The sequence below is a fragment of the Anolis sagrei genome, chromosome 1 (genome assembly GCF_037176765.1).
Source record: "Anolis sagrei isolate rAnoSag1 chromosome 1, rAnoSag1.mat, whole genome shotgun sequence".
Classification (NCBI taxonomy): domain Eukaryota; kingdom Metazoa; phylum Chordata; class Lepidosauria; order Squamata; family Dactyloidae; genus Anolis; species Anolis sagrei.
In genome coordinates this window covers 187131617-187148434 of record NC_090021.1, presented here as the reverse complement: position 1 = coordinate 187148434, position 16818 = coordinate 187131617, and positions in this window count along the sequence as shown.

The window sequence follows — 16818 nt, the reverse complement described above, 5'->3', positions numbered from 1 at the left end:
CATGTTATAGATATGCATGAGATTTTGAAACATCAGGCTTATGGCAGTGTAGCAGCATCCTGAAAGTGTTTGGTTGGATTTTTCTACAGCTGGATTATGGCATCTGGAAGATGATGAATAGGTATTTGATGCTGGATAAAATAGGAATGAATGGGTTTCATTGCCTACTGACTTAAAATAAGTGCTTGACACCTCTAGTTTTTTAGAACATAGTGAAAAATGATGTATTTTATCTATGAAGATTAAAGACCTTGCCCCATGTGCAAGCTGAAAGTGATTGGATTGATAGAAGTGCTTAAAAACAATGTCAATATTTAATGCTTTCATAAAACATAATAGTCATGTGCTCTCTGTAGTTAATGAAACATTTTCTGTGGTTGTAATTCGCTCCGCTGCTTTGGCAGACAGTTTTTGCGGTGTGTTAGCACACTGCTAAAGGTTCCTGTCACTTCAGAATGAATGAAATGCATCTAGGTAGTCATAATAAAAGTGGCATGTGCTAAATCTTCTGCTTCCCTCAATTCTGTCAAAGGTATGTATAATATGCAGATCTAAGAGGTTTTTAAAATACTTCCAAAGCCAGCACTTAACAATATGGGAGGAGGGGAAATGATCAAATAAATGGAAAAGGAACCAGATGGCTACATAGAAGCGGTCACAATTCATTTATCTACAGTTATATGTTATTGATTTAGATATGTGATATTTTTATATGTATGTGAGGCATTGAATTTGCCATCTATTATGTTGCAAACTGCTTTGAGTCCCTCCAGGGGTGAGAAAAGCGGTATAGAAATACAGTTAATAATAAATAATAAAATAATATTAGTCTTTATTTCCAGGACCTCCCATGAATATCAAAATCCATTAAGCCCATTGTTGTATATACTGTGGCATAGTAAAATGATGCTCTCTATATAAAATGGCAGACAATATAGCCCCCCCCCCCCCCCCCCAAATACATATTTCAAAACATTGAATCCTTGGATGCCGAACTTGTGGAGACAGAGCCAATTACTTGGGTGGGAGACTGACCATGAATATCAGGTGTTAGCCCTATGAGGAGTGGCTTAAGGAGCTGGGCATGTTTAGCCTGAAGAAGAGAAGGCTGAGAGGAGATATGATAGCCATGTATAAATATGTGAGAGGAAGCCACAGGGAGGAGGGAGCAAGCTTGTTTTCTGCTTCATTGGAGACTAGGACGCGGAACAGTGGCTTCAAACTACAAGAAAGGAGATTCCATCTGAACACGAGGAAGAACTTCCTGACTGTGAGAGCTGTTCAGCAGTGGAACTCTCTGCCCTGGAGTGTGGTGGAGGCTCCTTCTTTGGAAGCTTTTAAACAGGCTGGATGGCCATCAGTCAGGGGTGATTTGAATGCTATATTCCTGCTTCTTGGCAGGGGGTTGGACGGCCCATGAGGTCTCTTCCAACTCTTTGATTCTATGATTCTATGGGCTATATTTCAGGGGAAAGAAATTGTTACTTCACCTCTGAGTATCACTTTTCTAAGAAACCCCATGAAATTCATGATGTTGCCAAAAGTCAACAGGCAACTTGACCATGCTCACATATGCACAGGTTACTGGATAGATCACTTATGAAATGAGATGCTGCTTTTAAAATATTGTTTGAAATGCTTATTAGAATTTAAAAAACAAAAACTGATTTCATGTACATGACTATGTTCAAATTTAGTGGGATTTAATTCCTGATTAAATATGCATGTTACTGGAATATGACTCATTGCTTTGATCAGACTTCAGCGGTGCCTTTTCATGTTTCCTTTAATTGCTTCTCAATACTGGCTTATTGCATTATATCATGGACGTTTAAGTAAACTATATTTTCTTAGAGCCTATCGCAGATCTGCCAGTGTAATCAGGGGAAATAATCACTAAAGTACTGTTGGGATGTATGTGTACTTTTTGGAAAATTCTTCCCTCGCATAGGCGTCCTTCAAGAGATGACTGCCATCTTGTGGTATCTCCCTGAAGCAGTTTCAGTGGGGAAGTAACCTGAAGGATTACAGGGTCTGAAAATTGTACAGTCAGCAGCGTTATCTCAGTAATTGTGTACGCCATCTACAGTTATACTTGCTTTTAAGAGAAAAAGAGCATCTAATCTTCCCAATCTTTGAAAATATTGGCTAGGATGAGTATACTGAGCTTCTCGGGAAAACTGTTTTTAAGTCTTCCTATTAGGAGTTACTGCATTTGCCGCGATTGTGACTATCTTTAATAAAAGTCATGGTGCGGAGATACCGATATCGATGTATGCTTGGACATAAACACTGCAATGGATATTTGTGCTTTATCTCCACTTCTCCCTGTGAATCTGTTGCTTAGGCTGATAGATAAAAGGGAGAGTGACTTCTATTGGAAGAACACTGATTTGCAGTAAAGGATTTTCTAACATTTACTTAACAATGGCATAGTTAGCAGTCAGTCTTCTCTAGGTCTCAATGTGCCTGACATATAGAATTGGAGTTGTTCCCCTGAACTGGACATTTTCAGAGATAATCACCCTCTGTAATTTGCACTTTTATATTTAACCTTATGCAGCCTTATTCGGGGGCTCTTCACCAATTACTTTTATACCTCCCTGGGTTGGTTAGAATTGGTTGTGAGGTTCTATCTATAAACCAGTGGTTCCAACCTGTAGCCCGTGGACCTCCAGTGGTCCTCAAGAACTAAAATATAATCTGTGGCCTCACAGTTTCTACACAGTTGCAACGAGAGCGACTGGTCTCACAAAACCCTCTTATAGTGCTAAGGCTTATTAAATATGGTTTTCTGTGGGTGGGCAGATGGCAATTACTGGATGGTATATGTTCTGTATCAGAAACTAGAGTTGATGTGGTCTATCCAATGCAATTTTCTGAATCAGCACCCCAGTAACCAAACTGAATCTAAAGTTGACCAAAAACTAATCCGTAGCCCTTTTGGTACTAATGTTGGGAAGTGGTTCCTGGTCAAATTGGTCCCTGGTCAAAAGATGGTGGAGAACCACTGCTATAAACAAAAGTCCTGCAAAATTGGAACGTTTTCCATTAGAAGCTGCACAAAGGAATGGATCATAATGTAGAAAGCTTACAGTAGAACACCAATGTTTAGCATTATAAAATTGGGGAGCAATCAATCTTGACCCACACATTTCTGACAGCAGATAAAATGTGTGACTGCCCCATTTTAACAGTTTGGGAACAGCTTTGGCATATATGACCATATATGACCATTGTGAAAATGAACTTGGAATACATGTAACAAAAGCAAGGAAATTGTAATACCAAGAACGATAACATGAAAGTGCAGTTGAGCAACTGCAAGGCTGATTCTGGTGGCAGAGGATGGAATTTATTATCCATTTTCAATATGTTCCTTGTGAACCTCCTTTCTCTCCTGCTCTCCTAATCTTTTTCCTTCATCAGGCTACAGTACAGGACTTTATCACACCAGCTTGTCATAATCATGTTGCTTAAACAAACAGAAACCATTATTGGAACAATCTCTCTCAATTTGGCACATTATTGTGCGATGCTGGTACATTGTTGATGTGAGTTCCTGTGATCAGACTTCTGTACAACCATGCTTCCTACACATATTTGCTCTACCTAGGGCATTTGCACTGTGGTCTTTCCCTCATTTTTAACCATCACCCCCCAATTTGGTCACAACTACACAATCTGGGCATTCTTGCCAGACCTTCCTTCACTTTGCAATACTGGGACTGAAGTAGAAAGAAATTATTGCACAGGGAAGATTTGCAATATAACAGCAGTATTAGATTTGTTGAAAAGAGAAAATCCAATCATGATTCAAGGGCAGTGTGACAGCCATTACTTTGAGCAGTAAGCCCCATCAACATGTGCTTTTATTCTGCTGTAATTGCATTTTAGCAGCCTCGTGTGATAAAGTCCTCAGAGTGGATTAAAATTGTTCATGGTTTTTTCCCATAAGGAAGAATAGGACTAGAAGCCTGAAAAATGTTTGCAATATCTGCTTTCTCTATCAATACATACATATATGCACACAGGATAAATATATGTACCTGTGATATATGTATACATGCTACAGATTCATTCTGCAAATTGCAGTATCTCCTAACCTAATATGGAATAGTGATCCAGAAGATTTCATATGTCTTCAAATGGATAGCAATTCTGGGCTCAAACAACCCATTAAAACAATGGAGAGAAATTTTCAGTGATCTTTTAAGGAAAGACTAATGAATATGGAGATAGTTTGAAGTAGAGTTTGGAAAAGTTGCTTTTTTGAACTGGAGGCCCCAGAATCCTCCACTCAATAGCACTGAAATCCAAAAGCTGAGTTACCTGACCCAGAAGATTCCCCACAAAATATAGATACTGTGGAAAAGGAATCCAGTCTTTTCAAAGGTTTGGAATCCACGTGACTCTCGTGAGATGTAGTTTGACTAGCTTTGCCAAGTCCTTCCATTTCTTTCCATGTCCCCAGGGAAATTGGGATTCTATAGATTCTAGAGAATTGGATGTTAGAAAGGCTTCTGGTGAAAGAAATGGGAATTTCGCTTTGGTACTTTGGCTCTTACAATCACGCAGCATAGGCTTATATTTCAACAGACTAAATAGAGCTGAAATGGCCAAGCATAGCAGTACTGTAATAGGCTATTGATTTCAGACACCATTTTCTATTTCTTTGTAATTGAATTGCACACATAAACATGTTCATTTGCAGGATGAAGGCGATGAAGTGGAAATCATGGCTGGGAGCATCAGATTTATGAAGAATACCCTGGAGAATGGTGAAATAAATAATTATCCCATTGTTTTCCAAGTGACTATTACTAAAAAATTAATTTGTGCGTATTTTAATGGTGATATTATTTTACTTTTTATCCCGGAAATGAGACGTCATACAATTTAAACAGCAATTTTGGTTTTATAGCACTTAGATGTAAACATTTACATTTTTAGATCTTGCTGCTTTTTCTAACAAGTGTTATTTTCATTTAAGTTAAGGAAACATCAGCCTCTGAGGTCTGAAGTCTTTTTTCGCCTTTCTTTCCCACTACAGAAGGTGAATTGTTTGCCATAAAAAGAAAACAGGCCTGCAGCGTTATTCTAAAAGTGAATCCAAGGTTGGTTATAGAACCTTTATAGTGTTTATTTACCACCCTCTTCAAAGCCTTGGAGGCTTCCAATGTAGTCAAAATCTATTAAAATTGTTTGGGCAAGAGATAGAAAAAAGATCATAGGAAACCTTGAAAAATTAAAGGGTTACTTAAGGACCCCAAAGGAATTTGTGGATTGTATGAGATTAAAACTTTGGGAAGTAGTAAGAATTAACTTTTAAATTATGCAACTTTCATTTGATTTGACGTTCAAAGCAAAAGCATGTAAGCTGTTACATATTTGAATTATGGGTGCTATGCTCCATGTCACGTGAGGAGACTTCTTCACAGTCTGCAAATCTCTTGCAGGTGGTCTCCACCTTCCTAGCAGGATAGAGAGGAGGGGGCAAATTTGACCCACTGGCAGATAGGCACTTTTAGACACATTTCTACATATTTTATTGTCATCTAAAGGAACCAGCAAGGACTATGACTCTGAAGAACAGGCTTTGACTCCCTGGTCAGCCATGGAAACCCGCTGGTAACCTTGGATTAGTCACACACTCTCAGACCCTGTGATAGGATCTCCTTTGGATTGCCATGACTCAGAAATGACTCAACTAGATTGCTAACTGGAGTGTGTCGCATTGTGAGAGGACGACTCCCATGCTGCAACAGCTCCACTGCTTACTGATCTGCTTCCAGACTAAATACAAAGTGCTGGTTGTTACCTATAAAGCTCTAAATGGTTTGGGTCCAGGCTATTTGTCTAATCACATCTCCCTGTATAGACCATCATGTGCACTGCGGTCTACAGAGTAGGCCCTCCTCTCAGTCCCACCCTGGCACAAGCTTGGTTGGTGGGAATGAGAGAGGAGACCTTCTCTGTGATCGCTCCCCATCTCTGGAATTTCCTTCTTAAAGAAATGAAAATTGCCCCCCACCCTCCTTTTCTTTAAGAAACTTCTAAAAATACACTTTAGCGTATGGAGAGGAGGAGGACTAGAGCACTTTAAACTATTGAAAGCTGGCTAACCCATTTCTATTATATGGCTGCTATGATACATTTTAAATGAAGCACCAATGTCAGCTATTTTTAATGTAATTTTTAAAATTTGCTTTTTAGGTTATATATTATAATTGTTTACTCATATTTTAGTTCTTTATATCTTAAAGGATTGTTCGTGATTTATTTTTATTTTGATGCTCAGTTCCTTCGTTGTAAGTTTACTGTTGTTACTATCCATTATCCTGTATTATTTTGATGTGTTTGCAACCATTTCGAGGCATTAAATGTTTGCCTTTTTAATGTGTAAACTACCCTGAGTCCCTCTGGGGAGAGAGGGAGGTTTAGAAATAAAGTTTTATTGTTATTATTATAACAATAAAACTAATAAAACCAAAAATAATTATGCTGTTGGATATTCCCAAAGGGAGTAGGGATTGCTATAGTTGGTAGGTAGATAGACTTTGACTGTTATTTCATTCTCTCATTCATATATATGTATATGTACATGTATATGTATACGTATATGCCGTCCCCTGCCGCGCGTTGCTGTGGCCCAGTCTGTGTATATGTGTTTTGTGTATGTATATATTTGTGTATATGTGTGTTTGTGTATATATATGTGGTTTTGCCCATGTGTTGTAATGTGATTTTTGTTTTATGGCTTTTTATGTATCTTCTGTTGTGTTTTTCAGTGTTATGAGTGATGGTCACTTGTTGGCCCGATAGATGTATGGTGTCCAAATTTGGTATCAATTTGTCCATTGGGTTTTGAGTTCTGTTAATCCCACAAATGAACATTATATTTTATTTATATAGATATACACACACATATACATATACATATATATACATATATACACACACATACACACACATATAGGAATTAGGCTGCATTTGCAACTGTTAAAATACTATTCTGTCTTTATGGTCAAAATGATCTTATCAAAATTTTGAACAATAATTGATAATTACTTACAAAATTACTTGTGAATTTATGAACCCTTTTATCTTCTGCAGGAAATCTTTGAATCATGCCCCTGGCCTTCCAGTACTATATTTTATCCTGTATTTTCCCCTTTCAGATCTAATTCTTCTACTTGACCTCCCTCAAAGTAGCCTGCTCCCCCCATTTCGTCAATAGTATTCATATCATCATCTCTCTCCTGCTATAGTGGTCCATGAGGTGATGGTAAGGCAAATAACATTAATATCCTCACATCATTCCCAGGCCCGTAGCCAGGATTTTGATTCGGGGGAGGGGGAGGGCTGAGTCTGAGTGAAAGAGGGTCTACCCTAGCAAACCTTTTGTATCATTACCCCAATACCCCCATGCATATGGGATATATTGAGCATGGTGATCAGATCATGATATGAATAAACATAACAGTTTAAATAATGTACCAGTAAGGCCTTCTCGCAGACCACCATGAGAATTTCGGGGGGGGGGGGGGGGGGCTGAAGCCCGGCTACATGCCTGATCATTCCAAATTATACCGAAAGGTACTTTATGTTCCCATTTTTTAAAATATGAATTTTAATGTCACATCAAAGGAGTGATTCTGATATCTGTTACTGTTATGTACAGTACATAGACCTGGGAGAAAAAGTACTGAAAAAGAGTCAATTACACCAACGGCAGTTACAACAGCATTTTCCAAACTCTGATCTTTTAGGTGCTTGGACTTCAGTTCTCAAAATCCCTGGTCATTGGCATCATTCTAAGTCTTCTAGGAGCTGAGGTCCAAAATACCTGGAAAATTACAGCTGGGAATCACTTACAGTAAAATCCATTGGGCAGCTCCTTCCAACAGACAAGTTAAACTTGGTTTTTGCTTCCTGTAATAATATTACACTATCTGCTTCCAACACTAGATGGTGTAAGTTCTTTTCTCTTAAGCTTTATGCTTAAATTATACATATTCTTAGGAGCAGGGCAATAGGAAGATAATCACAAGAAAATATAAAAAATCTGAATATCAATGTTTATCCCTTTTCTGTAAAATGTGGGAATTGCAGAACTATTTTAAGGTATACATTGATGATAGAGAAACATAATTCCTAAAATAACCAGGCGCTGCACCACACAGCATGGTAGGCAAAGAAAAGCCAGCTCAAGTCCAATAACATGAGAGAGGCATAGCTAAATAACAGTCTTCTTGTGATTTATGCTTAGTTAATTTTCGTACATGTTTTGTGAGTTTTAAAGTGCGTAAGAAGATCCACTTAGCCTTAGGGAAAGTTATTTGTTCTTTCACATTAGCTGGAAGAAAGGAAGGCTGGAGGTATGAGAATAAAGGCGTCACCCATAAATCACATTCTTTGCTATAAAAGACCTGTGTGCCTTTCTTAAATTAATGATGCTGTTCCCAACACTTGCTGGCTGAAAACAAGATCCCTGCTGGCTCGGACTAAAGGTTCATCTATTCTCTTTCAAATATAGAGGTGACAGCATTGCCTGCTTTGACTTCAGCATCTGACTTCAAGATGTACTGAGTTAGCAAATGCATGTTCCATTTATCTAACTAAGCTCATAATCATTACTAGACCTGCCCCTGCTTTGTTTCATAAGTAAAGGAATCATGCAAGGCCACATTTACATGTTTGCCATTTTCTTAAATTTTAAGGCAATTTCCCTTTAAAACAAGATTCCCATCACACTTGTTTTAAGAGGGAAAAACACAAAAACAATACAAACTCCCCATACAGTAGATTTAGGATGTGGGCAACATAAGCATACACACCGACCTATGCACAGACAACGTGATTCCTGAAAAGCAAGTAGCACTTAGTTGTACTGCCACAACCAGGAAAAATGCTCATTGATAGCAAGTCATTAGTATCGTTACCTGCCTTGAGTCCCCACGGGGAGAAAGGCAGTGTATAACGTTAATACTGAAAGACAACACCACCTGAGCTCTGCGAGCACAGCTTTTTCCGAATGAAGCAGAGAGTGTTTGAGAATTGGGACATCTGTAGGGAGACCAAAATGCTTGTTTATAAAGTCTTCCCAACCCTGTTATACGCCTGTCTATGGACTGTCTACAGACGTCACATTCAACTCCTAGAACAATTCCATCAGCGTTGCCTCTGAAAAATCCTGCAAATCTTTTTGGAAGACAGGTAGACAAATGTCAGCATGCTGGAAGAAGCAAAGACCACCAACACTGAAGCGATGCTCCTACGTACACTATCAACACATTGTCACATTGTCCGAATGCCCAGTCACAGTTTCCCAAAGCAGTTACTATACTCCAACTCAAGAATGGAAAACAGAAAGTTGGTGGACAAGAAAAGAGATTTAAAGATGGGCTTAAAGCCAACCTTAAAAACTGTGGCATAGACACTGAGAACTGGGAACACCTGGCCCTTGAGTGCTCTAGCTGGAGGCCAGCTATGACTAGCAGTGCTGTGGAATTTGAAGAGGCACAAATGGAGGGCGAAAGGGAGAAATGTGCCAAGAGGAAGGCATGTCAAGCCAACCCTGATCGGGACCACCTTCCACCTGGAAACTGATGCCCTCTCCGTGGAAGAACATGCAGATCAAGAATAGGGCTCCACAGTCACTTACGTATCCACCGACAAGACACTGCCCTTGAAAGGCCATCATACTAGGACAATGAGGGATCGCCTAACGAAAAACTCAATAAAATAAATAAAGTTACTACTACTAATAATGCATTGATTTCACCTGCTTTGAATGGTTCATAGTGTTTTGCTGCTGAAATTTGGCAGCAAATTGGGAAAACATTTAAAGTAAGCAAATGCTTGCTTAAAATAGTTAATAGAATTACCACCTTATTTTGGTGGCAAAACATAAAGCTACCTCTGTGCTTGCCTCCAATGCTTCTTTTGACCCTTCCTGTTGCTGTGGGCCACCTATAGAAGGCCCAGAAGGTGTAAAGTTGACCTCGCAACCTATCAAAGATGCCTGATGTTGATCTCGAGGCCCTCAAGTTGTCCATGTGCTGGGGGAAGTAATGAATGGTCATAGCAGAGCAAAGTTGCAAATAGAGTCCATTGTTATATAATCAAAATTTAACTAACCTGATAGCAGACTTGAGAGCTGAATGAGAAGCAAAGCAGGTAGAAGACAACGTGATTTGGCAGAAAAAATGAAATGCAAAGATACAGAATGGCTGACGCCTGGCTCGAGAGCAGTACATGTGAAAAAGATCTTGGAGTCCTCGTGGACAACAAGTTAAACATGAGCCAACAATGTGATGTGGCAGCAAAAAAAGCCAATGGGATTTTGGCCTGCATCAATAGGAGCATAGTGTCTAGATCTAAGGAAGTAATGCTACCCCTCTATTCTGCTTTGGTTAGACCACACCTGGAATATTGTGTCCAATTCTGGGCACCACAATTCAAGAGAGATATTGACAAGCTGGAATGTGTCCAGAGGAGGGTGACTAAAATGATCAAGGGTCTGGAGAACAAGCCCTATGAGGAGCGGCTTAGGGAACTGGGCATGTTTAGCCTGAAGAAGAGAAGGCTGAGAGGAGATATGATAGCCATGTATAAATATGTGAGAGGAAGCCACAGGGAGGAGGGAGCAAGCTTGTTTTCTGCTTCCTTGGAGACTAGGACGCGGAGCAATGGCTTCAAACTACAAGAGAGGAGATTCCATCTGAACATTAGGAAGAACTTCCTGACTGTGAGAGCCGTTCAGCAGTGGAACTCTCTGCCCCGGAGTGTGGTGGAGGCTCCTTCTTTGGAAGCTTTTAAGCAGAGGCTGGATGGCCATTTGTCAGGGGTGATTTGAATGCAATATCCCTGCTTCTTGGCAGGGGGTTGGACTGGATGGCCCATGAGGTCTCTTCCAACTCTTTGATTCTATGATTCTATGATTCTATGAAGAGGGAGAAGAGGATTATCTTGTTTGCAGCAAGGTTGTGCCACAATTGTCAGTGTGGATATTAAATCTGTTTAGTGTGCGGATGCCCACTCTTTGAAAGCTTCAGAAAAAGAGGGGAAATCAGCGATGGAGTGAGTGAGGTTCTGAACACACTTTTTCCAAGATCCTTTAAACTGTTTCTCTCCAACACAGTTTAAATACTCAAAAAGTGGAAATTGGCACACACTTCTTTAAAAACTGCAGCTCTTCAAGTTTGTATATGGCACAAACCTCAGATGTTCAAAATGTTTCTTTCCTCCCCTCCAGCATTTTCCCTGGCTGGTTCCTTAGTGTCCTTTTACAAACATTGGGCTGGCACAAATCATTTTCAGGATAGAATCTAAATTATGCATTGAGTGAAGATTCACCTGTGGCTATCAAATGGGAGCCACTTACTGCCACTGGCAGACTTGAGGCATCGACTGCCCTTTCGGTGCCCCTTGTCAAGGCTCCTTTCAAAGTGCCGCCTAGAAAGCTTTGCCATTTGCCTTCTGTCAGAACACTTGCAGAGCTTTACAGTTCGGCTGACCTTGGTGGATTAGGAAAGAGGATAGCTGCAGAAATGGAGAAGGAGATCCTTGCAACCCCTCCCCTCCCCACATCCCATTGGTTTGCATATATATCTCCTCACCGTTTACTTTTGCTTCTGTTGGTGGGGCTGTGGGTTTTAGACTCCAACATCTGGAGGCTCCCCAACATGACTGATGATGCTTGCCATAGATGCAGGCGAAACGTCAGGAGAAAAATTGCCTCCAGAACATGGCCATATAGCCCGGAAAAACCTACAACAACCCAATATGCCTCTGATTGGATATCACCATTGTACTCTGGGCTTGTCGGCTCGGCTGGCGCTGTGGACACTATTGCTATATAATTAATTTTATAGCTTTTAATGAACCTTTAGTGACTTTATAAATTGAGGTTCATGTTTCTTATGTTGAGATAATTTTAATTGTTTAATTGATTATGTAATTTCAGGTCTCGTGTTTATAATTGGTTGTTTGATGTTGGATTACTTTGGGATACAGGTTGGGTCGTTGACTGTAGTTATGTTTATGGCTGTCTTAAGGCACTGAATGTTTGCCTTTGTGTTTTTCTTTGTTGGAATCCACCCTGAGTCCCCTTGGGTGGAATACAAATGTTGTTGTTGTTGTTGTTGCTGCTGTTGTTGTTGTTGTTGTTGTTATGATCCGAATCCTCTACTTTTAGTAACAACATACAAAAGCTGAAGATGTATTGACACAAATTGGATATCATATTCAGTTGAATTGTAAGAGTCATTTCATAGATCATGCTAGAAAAAGATCTAGACAGTTGTAGTCACGAGTCACCTGGAATACAGCCCTTGGTTCAGTTCTTTCTCTCAGGCAAGGTGCTCTTTTTCACAGTGACAGGCCTTCTCTCAGCAATATAGAATCACAGCTGATCTACCCTGCAGGGCATTTGTGTTCTTGAAGTTACTTATATGACCTGTTACTGTTATTCATCATGCCCCAAAAACCTACGGATAATGAAAAATTGCACAGTAGTCAGCTCAGTCTTTCACCTTCTCCGTATTGAGAGGTAGCAGGTTACACTTTCCTTGTTATAGAAATATGTTGTCTTTGTTTTTTTTTTAAGCAAATGTATTTGTTTTAAGAACCCTAACACTTTGATTGGCAGCAAAACAATTGATACCATTGTTTATATGTTCTTATTCAATATTAGACAATGTCTAGCAAAAGGACATTGTTAGATATTGGAGCCCCTGGTGGCGCAGAGGGTTAAACCGCTGAGATATCGAACTTGCTGACCAAAAGGGCAACAATTCGAATCTGGGGAGCTGAGTGAGCTCTTGCTGTTAGCCCCAGTTTCTGCCAACCTAGCAGTTCAAAAACATGCAAATGTGAGTAGATCAATAGGTACTGTTTTGGTGGGAAGGTAACAACGCTCCTTGGTTACAGTTAAGTTTAGGGTTAGGGTTAGGTGTTAGGCTAAGAGTAATGTTTAGGGATAGGGTAAGGTTTAGGGTTAGTGTTAGGATTCGTGTTTGGGTTAGGGTTAGGGTAAGGTTAGGGATTTGGCTTAGAGTAATGTTTAGGGTTAGGGTTAGTGTTAGGGTTACGGGTTAGGCTAAGAGTAATGTTTAGGGCTAAGGTTCGAGTTAGACTTAGAGTAAGGTTTATCATTAGGGTTAGGGTTACGCTTAGGGTTAGGGTTAGACTAAGGTTTATTGTTAGGGTTAGGGTTGGGGTTGGGGTTAGGCGTCAGACTTAGAGTAATGTTTAGGGCTAGGGTTAGGGTTAGGGTTATGGGTTTGGCGTCAGGCTTAGAGTAATGTTTAGGGTTAAGGTTAGGTTTAGAGTTAGGTTTAGGGGTTAGGCTAAGAGTATTGTTTAGGGTTAGGGTTTGAGTTAGGCTTAGAGTAAGGCTTATAGTTATGGTTACGGTTGGGGTTAGGCTTAGGCTTAGAGTAAGGTTTATTGTTGGGGTTGGGGTTAGGATTAGGGTTAGGGTTAGGTTTAGAGTAAGGTTTATTGTTCAGGTTAGGGTTAGAGTTAGGCATCAGGCTTAGAGTAATGTTTAGGGTTAGGGTTAGGGTTAGGGTTACGGTTAGGGTTAGGGGTTAGGTTAATAGTAATGTTTAGGGTTAGGTTTCAGGCTAAGAGAGATGTTTAGGTTTAGGGTGAGGGTTGGGGTTAGCGTTAGGGTTGGGGTTGGGATTAGGCGTTAAGCTTAATGCTTAGGATTAGGGTTAGTGTTAGTGTTAGGGGTTAGGCTAAGACTACTGTTTAGGGTTAGGGTTTGAGTAAGGTTTATGGTTACAGTTAGGGTTGAGGTTAGGATTAAGGTTAGGGCTAGGCTTAGGTTTAGGCTTAGAGTAAGGTTTATTGTTCGGGTTAGGTTTAAGGATATGGTTAGGGTTTGAGTTTGGATTCAGGTTTGGGTTCTGGATAGGGTTAGGGATAGGGATAGGTTTGTTGGGACTAGGAAAAATGGGTTTATATATCTGTGGAATGATCAGGGTGAGACAAAGGACTTTTGTTTGCTGGGGCTAGCTGTGAATGTTTCAGCTGATCACCTTGATTTGTATTCAATGGCTTGGCAGCGCCTGGGGGGAATCTTTTGTTGAGAGTGATTTCATGTGCCTGTTTGTTTCCCCTCTGTTTTTTTGCTGCTGTAATTTTTGAGTTTTTTTTAATACTGGTAGCCAGATTTTGTTCATTTTCATGGTTTCTTCCTTTCTGTTGAAATTGTCCACATGCTTGTGGATTTCAGTGGCTTCTCTGTGTAGTCTGACATGGTGGTTGTGAGTGTGGTCCAGTACTTCTGTGTTCTCAAATAATATGCTGTATCCAGGTTGGTTCATCAGGTGCTCTGCTATGGCTGATTTCTCTGGTTGGAGTAGTTTGCAGTGCCTTTCATGTTCCTTGATGCGTGTCTGGGCGCTGCGTTTGGTGGTCCCTATGTAGACTTGTCCACAGCTGCACGGTACACAGTAGACTCCTGCAGAGGTGAATGGATCCCTCTTGTCCTTTGCTGAATGTAGCATTTGTTGGATTTTCTTGGTGGGTCTGTAACAAACAAACAGGCACATGAAATCACTCTCAACAAAAGATTCCCCCCAGGCGCTGCCAAGCCATTGAATGCAAATCAAGGTGATCAGCTGAAACATTCACAGCTAGCCCCAGCAAACAAAAGTCCTTTGTCTCACCCTGGTTATTCCACAGATATATAAACCCATTTTCCTAGTCCCAACAGACCTCATTACCTCTGAGGATGCTTGCCATAGATGCAGATGAAACGTCAGGAGAAAAATTGCCTCCAGAACATGGCCATATAGTCCGGAAAAACCTACAACAACCCATGGATTCCGGCCATGAAAGCCTTCGACAATACAGAGGCATATTGGTTGATTGAGGTTACTTGGTCCTCCTAATGGGAAGGGAGAGCTCCTGCCTAACTTTGGTAAAACAAACAAGCAAGCAAACAAACAAACAAAGTGGCCTTGATGAAAATCTCTCCTTCATCTCAATGCCATTATCCAGAGGGTTAAAAAGTACAGGCAGATTGCAGTTACGTGTTTTTTTCCTGTTCCATAGCTGAAATTGGGGGCAAAAAGGGAATACAATTTGCACCTGGTGATTCAAACAGAAAAAGAAGAGGTGATGTCCTTCTATTTGTATCATTAGCCTTGTTCCAAAATTTATGAGGCAAAGAATTAAAGACTCAGTAATGCAATGACATACTTCTGATCTTAATAAGTGTGTCTGTGTTCTCAAGTGGTTTGTTGATTTCATAGAATCCTAGAATAATAGAGTTGGAAGAGACCACATGTGCCATCTAGTCTAACCCCCTGCCATGCAGGAAAAACACAAAGTACTCCTTACAGATTCATGGTGAATTTCCTAGGTATTTCTTAGGCAAGAATTTACTCAGAAGTAGCTTTGGCAGTTCCTTCCTCTGAAATATCACCTACAGCACCCAGTATTCATTGATAGTCTAGGTTAAGCAAGATTGGCCCTGCTTAGACTTTAAGATCAGATGGGATTTGGTGCCTTCAGAATATTTAGCTAGATCTAAGTAGCATGGCAGACAATCAACATATGTTTGGTGTTGTAGGCTATATTTCAGAGGAAATATCTGGCAAACAACCTCTGAGGATTTCTTGCCTAGGAAACCACTATTAAATTGATTGTGTTGCAATAAGTCAATAGGCCACCTGAATGCACACATACACAAGTAGACACACAATCAGTATCTCTAAACAACACTTGCAAGCAATGGAAGGAGAACTCACAGCCTTGTAGATGCTGTTGGATTGCAGTTTTTCCTGTGTTGCATGGGACTGATTGTAGTTGCAATCTAAGAGCACTGGAAAAGCAGTTCTTTGCTATACACACTTATCCATCTACTGAACTCTATAGACCTAAATTTGATAGTACTGCACTGTTAGTTCTGCATTTTGATCTCTCATTCATTAGTTTCCAAAACTATTTTAGTGCTGGCTGAAACTAGAGTACTTTTAGGGTTGTTCAGATGTAATGCTTGGTCCACTTCCAATAATAATAATAATAATAATAATAATAATAATGATAATGATAATAAAAATCACATTGTCCTAGACACTTGGGAAGTGTCCGACGTATGATCCAATTCAACAACCAGCAGAGTGTCTGCTGTGGACTCATCTTGTTGTGTTTCAAATAATAATAATAATAATAATAATAATAATAATAATAGTCCTAGATGCTTGGGAAGTGTTTGACTTGTGATTTTGTGATACGAAACCCAGCATATAGATCTCATTTGCTGTGACATACTGTGCTTTTGTGTCAATAACAACAACAACAACAACAACAACAGCAGCAGCAACAGCAACAGCAATAACAACAACTTTATTCTTGTATCCCGCCACCATTTCCCCTAAGGGACTCGGGGCAGCTTACACTCAGCATAAAGTGCATAAAAACAACATAAAATAAGACACAATATAAAATACAATAGAATGAAACATATAGGCATGTATAACAACAACTTAAGAGTCAATAAAACAGTGCTCAATAACCAATGGCGATAAGCTACTATAAATGTAGCCAAGCTGTAAACAATAGGACAAGGGAATGGGATAAGTGCAAAGTTGTAGCCATGGAACGAGGGCATGGGATGAAGTGCAATGTTGCATAACTATTGCATTGAACAACTAGGGACTAAGCATTCTCAAAAGCTTGTTTGAATAGCCAGATCTTAAGAATATATTCCTTTCTTAAATGTGAGGATCTAAACATTTTGCATCTAAATATTTTGCATTTTGAGGGAAAGTGGAAAGTCCATGCATTGCTGTG